Source organism: Capsicum annuum, chromosome 7 (genome assembly GCF_002878395.1).
Source record: "Capsicum annuum cultivar UCD-10X-F1 chromosome 7, UCD10Xv1.1, whole genome shotgun sequence".
NCBI classification, from domain to species: domain Eukaryota; kingdom Viridiplantae; phylum Streptophyta; class Magnoliopsida; order Solanales; family Solanaceae; genus Capsicum; species Capsicum annuum.
The window spans coordinates 86,237,014-86,247,590 of NC_061117.1; positions in this window are offsets into that span (position 1 = coordinate 86,237,014).

Here is a 10,577-nt window from a genome sequence, read left to right on the forward strand (position 1 = left end):
TACTCAAAGTCTACCAGCAACTATGGTGCTCAACTCAACCCAAACAGCTCTATCCTGCACTTCACATAAATATACCTCTTGGTCCTATTAGTCTTGGTAATACATCTATCCTACTTAAAAATAGTCTACAATCCCTTATATACCATCTTGATTTTATCTTATCAATAGGTTCCTCCAAGACATGTGTGGGTTCGAAAGTCTAACTATGTTAAGTTGATGCCTCTAAATAAGGAACTGGCACTTGGTGTGAAGCCTGGTTTGTACCATCCTCAGATTTCGGTACAACTATTGGCTCCTACTAAATAAGGGTACCCTCTTCAAACATGAGTATTATTGATGACTTCTCTTGATCTACAGTCTCAATCTTATCCTCATCTTGTGACCCCTTCTTTGACTGGAGATCATGTGTACCTCTGATGCTAACTCAGAATCTACTTCCTCCCCATCATCATTATCACCATCTTGAGTAGGCTATGAAGAGTGTAGTGATGATGTTCGGGCTAGCATAATCCTCTCTTTAGATATGAATTGCATAGCCTCAGTCTAGTTCCTAGGTTAAGTAAAAGTAAGTAACTTTCCATATTGTGATTTCTCTGTAAGTTATGCACCTAATTTCTCCATAATAATAGCCTCAACTGTAGCATGCCTCAAGCCTCTAATCTCTAGCCCTGTCACTTTGGTTAGTACTTGTAATACCCTGAGACTCTAACTAATAGTGCAACCATGACTCAAGCTCATGAGAAGTAAATTATAGTGCTTTGGTTATTTTCTGATAAAGGGTGATGTGTATTAAGTCCTCAAAGATGTCCTAGCGATTAGGTGAATCAAAACATTCCGTATTGATTGAATTCTTGGGAAGGATATTACCATATTCAACTTCAAATGAGATTATCTCTTATTATAATTTGAATTATTGAGCTCACAACCTACGAACAGATAAATAATTGAATTATCTTTCCAACAATACAAATTTTACCTAAATCTGGTATCGGAGCCAAGAGTTATGCCTATTTTACTCCATCATGTTAGGCTGGAAAACTGAGTGATGACATTTGGTGATAAACCGTTACAAGTGTGATGACTTGTCACAAATGTCATTATCCTCAGGTATATTTCCACCCCCAGTGATGGCATTTGTGATAAGTCATCACAAGTGTGACAACTTATCACCAATGTTGTCAACCTTAAGCCAAAAATCATAAAATCCATCCTTTTATGATGACATTTCGTGATGACTTGTCAAAAGTCCGATGACTTATCACGAATGTTGTCAGCTATTTTTTCAGCAATTAAGAGATATTTTTACAAGGGTATTTTGGTCTTTTTCCATTTTTAGAGGCCTATATAAATATGAGAATCCCCATCCAAACCCTAAATTCTTCATTCTCATTTCCAATTTTCTTAATAATATATATTAGGGTTTCAATCAAGAAAATTTAATCTTTCAAAAATCATCTATTAATCTTCAAGATTTCTTCAAGAATCAAGTTCCTCATAGTGTGAGCTTCAAGAATCATTTATTACATGTGCGGATAGAGTCTCAAGCACTAGTATTCATCAAATTTCAAAGATTAAGGTTTGTGGGGTTTTGAACATGAGCAATTCTTTCATTTTTGTGCCCAAAGCTTTGATTTCTATCATGGATTTATATGATTTTGCAAGTAGGTTTATACCCAAATCACTTCATCATGAGATTATGAGAATATAAATTATTCAAGCTTTGTTATACATGATTATTTTGCTATTCCCAAGTTATGACTTGATATTTAATATTGTGAATTTCATATTTCTATCATGAGTTGATATTTCAAGTGCTTTCAAGATATGTGTCAAGCTTTAAGCTTCCTTATGAAAAATTGGATTGTTGAGTATATTGATTCATGAGATTGAGTTATTTCAATGAGTCTTGATATTTCTTCAAAGTTATTGCTGTTTCCATGATTTAATAAATTGATACATTTTGATAATGAGAAAGATTGATTTGATTTGAGTTGAGTTAATAATCCATAAATTGATTATGATTTGATAAATGAGAAAGAGATTTGATTTGGTCATCCTTTTGATGTTTGTGGTGGATTTGCTAATGCGTTATGAGCTTGTTTCTTGGAGTAGTATTTAGCACCGAGCGAGAAATATGGTATTTCCCTAAAACTACGTGCCACCGTAGAATTGATATTGATGATTGTGAGCCAGAGGTCGAGTATGAGATTGTGATCACTAAATTTAGGTTATACTCTCTGGCAAGAGTACGATGCTCCTGCCAATGTGGGGTTCTCTCCTTAGGAGGGAAAAATGTTGGACTCCATGCAGCTCACATGGTTTATGTCAGTTATAAGAACCTTTGATATCCATAAGGGTTGAGTTTCTTGAATTACCGAGTCACTCCGAGTCTTAAGTTGAAGAGTTGAGTTGTTTATGATGATTTATTAGGTTTTTTTAATCATATAATTTATTTACTATGAGATCATGAAAAGTATGGTTCAATCTAACTCAAGACAAGTTAGCCATCATTATATATATGCACATTTTTATGAAATTGATGATGATATTTGCATTGTTGCATGCACATTTGCATACTAAGTATATTCCAAAGTACTGACCCACATATTTTCCTATGGGCAACATTTTCTCGTAATATAGGTTCACGTACTCAGCCGCACCCACGTTAGCGATATTCGAGTGCCTCAACTTTGTTTTCTCAGTGGTGTGTCCTCATTGTTTGAGGACAGTGTCTATATTTTTTGTGATATCATTCTGTTGTTATGGCTTTCAATACTGTTTGAGTCAGTTGGGGGTTTGTCCCAATGCCTATTTGATTTTGATGTACAGAGGATTTGTTAGACTAGACGATGGGTATGTGTAGACATTCAATATATTTAGGTTGTACAGTCTAGTATTCTCGAGTAATTCTCTTGAACCCAATGTGATATATCTCTTTGTTATGAATGACTATTGTTGAATTAAATTCCTTGAGATAGTGTCTGGATTTGAGGGCTACGTGTAGCCCTAAGCACCATGTGGCCTCTCGGCATGAAATTTTGGAGTGTTACAAAGCTTGGTATCAGAGCCTAAGGTTAAAGGAGTTTTAGAGAGTCTAACAAGTGGCATTACATAGTGTCTTGATCATCGGTGTGTAGTACACCACATCTATTAGAAAAAGGCTATGGAATATTTTAGGAAAAGTCATTTCTAAATTTCTAACGTTTATCGTGCCTAGAACTATCTCTTTATCCGTGATTAACTCATGCTCTCTTATAATAGAAAATGCCTCATCATCAACCTCGTAGAAACAACGAATAACCTAAACCTGTTGATCCCTTTAACGAGCATGTGTCTCATGCAGAATTCCATGCAGCTATTCAGGCGCTAGTTCAGGCAGTTACCGCTAATGCTCAAGCTAACACCCAGGCTATTGTTCCACCTTCACAAGAGAATAATTCTACTGCAACTCGAGTTCGTGACTTTATGCGGATGAATCCATCTGAGTTCTATGGATCGAAGGTAGGTGAAGACCCACAGATGTACTTGGATGAAGTCAGAAAGATCATCCAAATTATGCATGTGACTGAGGAGGACAGTGTTGAATTGGCTGCCTATCAAAAAAAAGATCTTGCATATGATTGGGGGGAGATGTGGAGGAAAAGTAGAGGGGAGTATGCCTCTCCCATGACTTGGTAGTTATTCCAGCATGTGTTCTTAGATAGATTTTTTTCTCTTGAGATGAGGGAAGACAAGATAGAGAAATTCATCAATTTGAGACAAGTCTCCATGACAGTTAAGGAGTATTGTCTTATATTCAATTTGTTATCCAAATATGCTCCTAATATGATGGCTGACTCCAGGACCATCATGAGTAAGTTCATGACTGATGTGTCTAGTTACGTTGTGAAAGAGTGTAGATCTGCTATGCTTAATAGGGAGATGGACCTTTCTCAGTTGATGATAAATGCCCAACAAATTGAAGCTGATAAGGTGAAAGAGAAGGAGAGAGTAAGAAGGAATAAATAAGCTAGATCAGAGTAGCAGGGATTCAGTCAATCTAGATTTTATGAAGGGAACCTTCCTCAATTTTAGGGACATCCATTTATACCCGCGCCTTCCACAGTTAGTGCTCCCACACCTAGAAGTAGGCAGAAGCAGGGGAACAGGCCTAGCCCATCTAGGTCTTAGAAAAGTGTAGGTAACTGACCTCGTCCTCCTTCATGTTCCAAGTATGGTAGAGATCATTTTGGTAAGTATTTATTGATCAGAGAGGTTACTTTGGTTGTGGTAAGTAGTCCAACTGACTTACAGATTATCTGTATGCTAGATAGAGGAGTCAAAATGCTCGTCCCCAGAGTCAGGCTACCAGTGCCCCCGCTCCCGTACTCTGCCCAGTTCCTTCTCAGGGCGCCTCTTCTAGTACTGTTTGTGGTTCACGCCAGAATCGCTTCTATGCTATACCACCTCGCCAGGAGAAGGAGGACTCTCCAAATGTTGTAACTGGTATGCTCTATGTCTTTTATTTTTATGTGTATGTATTGATGGACCCCAGTTTGAGTATCTTTTATATGACACCTTTGGTTGCTGTAAATTTTGAGATGGACCTTGAACGGATTCGTTAGCCTATTCTGGTTTCTACCCTGGTAGGAGAATCTGTTATTGCTAAGCGAGTGTATAAGAAGTGTCTTGTCACTGTCTTTCATCAGGTAATATATGCTAATTTGATTGAGCTAGATATAGTTGATTTTGATGTAATTCTGGGTATGGATTGGCTTCACTCGTGCTATGCGTGTATAGATTGTCGTACCCGAGTGGTCAAGTTTTAGTTTCCTGAAGAGCCCATTTTTGAGTTGTCTGGAAGTTTTGTAACTTCAAAGAGCCATTTCATATCTTACCTCAAAGCTAGGAAGTTGATTTCCAAGGGTTGCATCTATCACCTAGTTTAAGTTAAAGACCTCAAGTCCGAGACTCTGACTATTTAGATAGTTAGAATTGTTACTAATTTTCTTTATATTTTCCCAACCCACCTGATAGAGAAATAGAATTCGGGATTGATGTCCTTCCCAGCACTCATCCTATTTATATTCCTCCATATCGTATGGCTCCCGCATAACATAAAGAGTTGAAGAAGCAACTCAAAGATCTCTTAGACAAAGGCTTTATCAGACCTAGTGTTTCTCCATGGGGTGCACCTATTCTATTCGTGCGTAAGAAAGATGGTACATTGCATACGTGCATTGACTACCGTCAACTCAATAAGGTAACTATCAAGAACAAGTATCCTATCCCTAGAATTGATGATTTATTTGATCATCTACAAGGTGCGAGTTATTTCTCAAAGATAGACCTCAGATCAGGCTATCATCAACTGAAAGTGAGAGTGTGATATTCCAAAGATAGCCTTTGAAACCGTTTGGTCACTTTGAGTTTTATGTCATGTCGTTTGGGTTAACCAACGCTCCAACAGCCTTTATAGACCTTATGAATCGAGTGTTCAAGCAATATCTTGATATGTTTGTCATTGTGTTCATAGTATATTCCCGAAGTGAGGATGATCATGCTGACCATCTCAGCATAGTCTTGAAAACTCTTAGAGATCATCAATTATTCACTAAATTTAGCAAGTGTGAATTTTGGCTAAGGTCTGTTGCTTTTCTGGGTCACATTATTTTTGCCAAAGGCATTAGAGTCGATCCCCAAAAGACAAAAGCTGTAAAGAATTGGCCTAGACCTACCTCCCCATCTGACATTAGGAGTTTCTTGGCTCAATATGGTTACTACCATCATTTTGTTGAGGGCTTCTCTGACATTGCATCTCTCATGACCCGGTTGACCTAAAAGAAAGTGAAGTTCCTGTGGTCGGAACCTTGCGAGAAGAGTTTTTTGGAGTTAAAGACTCAACTTACTTCATCCCTAGTGTTAGCTTTACCCATTGGTACTGATGGTTTTGTGGTGTATTGTGAATCTTCTAGAGTTGGTTTGGATTATGTGTTGATGCAGAGGTGCAAAGTTATAGCTTATTTCTCTAGACAGTTGAAGCCTCATAAGAAGAATTCCCAACCCAAGATCTTAAATTAGTAGCTGTAGTTTTTTCTTTGAAAATCTGGAGACATTATCTGTATGGTTTCCATGTTGATGTCTTTACGGACGATAAAAGCTTACAGTATTTGTTCACCCAGTGGGAGTTGAATTTTAGATAAAGAAGATGGTTAGAGTTGCTAAAAGACTACGATATGAGAATGTTGTATCACCTGGACAAGGCCAATATTGTGGTAGATACTCGTAGTAGGTTTTCTATGGGTAGTGTAGCTTATGTAGAGAATGATAAGAAAAAATTGTCTTGTGATGTGCATCTTTTGGCTAGGTTGGGTGTTCGATTACTTAATTTTACTGAAGGGAGTATGTTAGTTCAGAGTACTTCCGAGTTCACTTTGGTCTCGGAGGTAAAGGTGAAGCAAGATAGGGATCCTAGTTTAGTCAGACTGAAGAAGTCAGTTATGGACCAAAAGGAAGAGGTTTTCTCCCAAGGGGGAGATAGTTTGTTGAGATTGCAGGGTAGATTGTGTCTTCCCGATGTTGATGATCTAAGGCAGAGAATTATGGATGAAACGCATGGCACGCGATATTCTATTCATCCCGGTGCTACAAAGATGTACCACAATTTGCAGAAAATCTATTAGTGAAACGGTATGAAGAAACAAATAGCAGGATTTGTGGCAAAGTGTTCTACTTATCAACAGGTTAAGGTAGACCACCAAAGGCCCGGTTGTGTAATGCAAGATTTTAGCATTCCTACTTGGAAGAGGGAAGAAGTGAATATGGATTTTGTAATTAGTTTGCCTCCTTCTCGGCGTCATCATGATTCGATTTGGGTTTTTGTAGACCGGTTGACTAAATCAGCTCATATTTTTCCAGTGCATTCATCTTATACGGCTGAGGAATATGCTAGTTTGTATATTTGAGAATTCATTAGACTTCATGGAGTTCCTTTGGCTATTATCTCTGATAGGGATACTCAGTTTACTTTCCAGTTTTAGAGGGCTTTACAGAAGGGTCTCGGTACCCATGTTCATCTAAGTTCTACTTTCCATCTGCAAACAGATAGTCAGGCTGAGCGGCACATTAAGACTTTAGAAGATATGTTGATGGCATGTGCGCTTGATTTTAAAGGTAGTTGGGATGAGCACTTGCAATTGATCAAATTTGTGTATTACAATAGTTTCCATGCTAGTATTCAGATGGCCCTGTTTGATTTTTTGTATGGGAGAAGATGTAGATCGCCCATAGGTTGGTTTAAAGTAGGAGAAGCAGTTATGATTGGGCATGATACTGTGTTTGAGGATATGGAAAAAGTGAAATTGATTTGAGAAGGATTGAAGACCGCTCAAATTCTTTAGAAGTGATACGCGGATGTAAGAAGAAAATATCCTTAGTTTAATGTAAATGATTTGGTGTACTTAAACGTTTCACCCATGAAAGGGGTAAAGAGATTTGGGAAGAAGGAAAAGCTTAGTCCCAATTATGTTGGTCCGTACAGGATTCTGAGCCGTGTTGGGAAAGTAGCATATGAGGTGGATTTACCCATGGAGTTGTCTAGTGTTCATCCGGTATTTCATGTTTCTATGCTTAAGAAGTGTATTGGTGATTCTGTAGTGGTTGATCCTTCTAAAAGCTTGGATATTCAGGATAGCCTTTCATTTGAGCAGTTTCCGATTGGGATTTTAGATTTTCAAATCCATAGGCTAAGGAACAACTAAGTTCCTTTGGTGAAAGTGCTTTGCCTAAATCAATCTGATGAGAGTGCTACTTGGGAAGCCGAAGCTGATATGAGTTTGGAGCGAGCAAAAGGTACCATTCTTTCTTAATTCCGCTTGATTCTTATTAAAGATTCAGCTGTGTGTCTACTTCCATCATGAAATCATGCATTTTTTATGGTATCTGAAGGTATAGAGTGAAGTAATCCCTTTGAGTGAGTCGTTCCATCTACACATCCTCATTTTCTCTTGTTCTTGGCCTATTTGGCAAAATTCGAGGACGAATGTTTCTAATAGGGGATATTGTAATACCCCAAAACTCTAACCAATAGGGCAACCATGACTCAAGCTCATAAGAAGTAAATTATAGTGATTTGGTTATTTTTTGATCAAGGGTGATGTGTATTAAGGCTTCAAAGATGTCCAAGCAATTAGGTGAACAAAACATTCCTTACCGATTGAATTCTTGGGAAGGATATTTCCATATTCAACTTCAAATGAGCATATCCCTCGTTATAATACAAATTATTGATCTCATGAACTACCAACAGATATATAATTGAATTATCTTTCCAACAATATCAATTTCACCAAAATTCGGTTTTGGAGCCAAGAGTTATGCCCATTTTACTCTAGCATGTTAGGGTGGAAAACTGAGTGACGACATTTACTGATAAGCCATCACAAGTGCGATGACTTGTGACCAATGTCATCAGCCTTAGGCAGATTTCCACCCCCAGTGATGAATTTTGTGACAAGTCATCAAAAGTGTGACGACTTATCACCAATTTCGTCAACCTTGAGCCGAAAATATTAAAATCCATCCTTTTGTGACGACATTTAGTAACGACTTTTCACAAGTCTGACGACTTGTCACGAATGTCGTCGGCTATTTTTTTCAGCAATTAAGGGACTTCTTTGGAAGGATATTTTGGTATTTTTCCACTTATGGAGGCCTGTATAAATATGAGAATCCCTATCCAAACCCTAATTTCTTCATTCTCTCTTTTAATTTTCTTAAGAATATATATTACGGTTTCAATCAAGAAAATTTAATCTTTCAAAAATCATCCTTAAATCTTCAAGATTTCTTTATGAATTAAGTTCCTCATAGTGTGGGCTTCAAGAATCATTTATTACAAGTGCGGATAGAGTCTCAAGCACTAGAATTCATCCAATTTCAAAGATTAAGGTATGTGGGGTTTTGAACATGACCAATTCTTTCATTCTTGTGCCCAAAACTTTTATTTCTATCATGGATTTATATGATTTTGAAAGTGGGTTTATACCCAAATTACTTCATCATGAGATTATGAGAATATAAATTGTTCAAGCTTTGTTATACAAGATTATTTTGCTATTCCCAAGTTATGACTTGATATTTAATATTGTGAATTTTATATTTATACCCTGAGTTGATATTTCAAGTGCTTTCAAGATATGTGTCAAGCTTTAAGCTTCCTTATAACAAATTGGATAATTGAGTATATTGATTTATGAGATTGAGTTGTTACAATAAGTGTTGATATTTCTTCAAAGTTATTGATGTTCCCATGATTTAATGAATTTATACATTTGATATTGAGAAAGATTGATTTGATTTGAGTCGAGTTAGGAATCCACAAATTGAGTATGATTTGATAAATGAGAAAGAGATTTGATTTGGTCTTCATTATAGACCGTTGTGATGTTTTTGGTAGATTTCCTAACGCGTTCTAAGCGTGTGTCTAGGAGTAGTATTTAGCACCTAGTGGGAAATGTGGTATTTCCCCGAAACTACATGCCACCATAGGACTGATATTGATAATTGTGGACCAGAGGCCGAGTATGAGATTGTGATCACTAAATTTAGGTTGTACTCCCTGACAAGAGTATGATGCTCCTACCAATGTGGGGTTCTCTCCTTAGGCGGGCAAAACATTGGAATCTATGTAGCTCACATGCTATATGTCTATTATAAGAACCTCCCATGTCTATAAGATTTGAGTTTCTTGAATTACCAAGTCACTCCGAGTCTTGAGTTGAAGAGTTGAGTTGCTCATGGTGATTTATGAGTTTTTTTTATCATATGATTTATTTACTATGTGATCATGAAAAGTATGTTTCAATATAACTCAAGCCAAGTAAGCCATCATTGTACATATCATATTTTTATGAAATTGATGATGATATTTGAATTGTTGCATGCAACCTCACATACTCAATACATTACAAAGTGTTGACCCACATATTTTCCTATGTGCTATATTTTCTCGTAATGTAGATTCAAGTACTCAGCCGCAGCCGCGTTAGCGATATTCGAGTGCCTCAACTACGTTTCCTCAGTGGTGAGTCCTCATAGTTTGAGGAATGTGTCTATATTTTTGGTGATATCGTTCTGTTGTTATAGCTTTCAGTACTATTTGAGTAAGTTGGGGGTTTGTCCAAATGGGTCCTTGATTTTGATTTATAGAGGCTTTGTCTAACTAGAGGGTGGATATTTATAGACATTTAATATATTTTTGTTGTAAAGTCTAGTATTCTCTAGTATTTCTCTTGAACCCGATCTGGTATATCTCTTTGTTGTGCATGACTATTGTCGAATGGAATTCCTTGAGATAGTGTCTGGCTCCGAGGGTTAGCTCGGTGCTATGTGTAGCCCTAAGCACCCTGTGGCATTTCGGGATGAAATTTTGGGGTGTTACAGTACTTCTCTATATTGGGCAGATAGGTACTCCTCCTCTGAGCTACTACTCTTAGAAGAGTCATCCCATTTCCTAGAAGGTGCAACCTTCTTCTTAGGTTCCTTGTGTACCTAAAAACAAAGTGTTAGCATCCAATAAATAATGAGGGACTATAAAA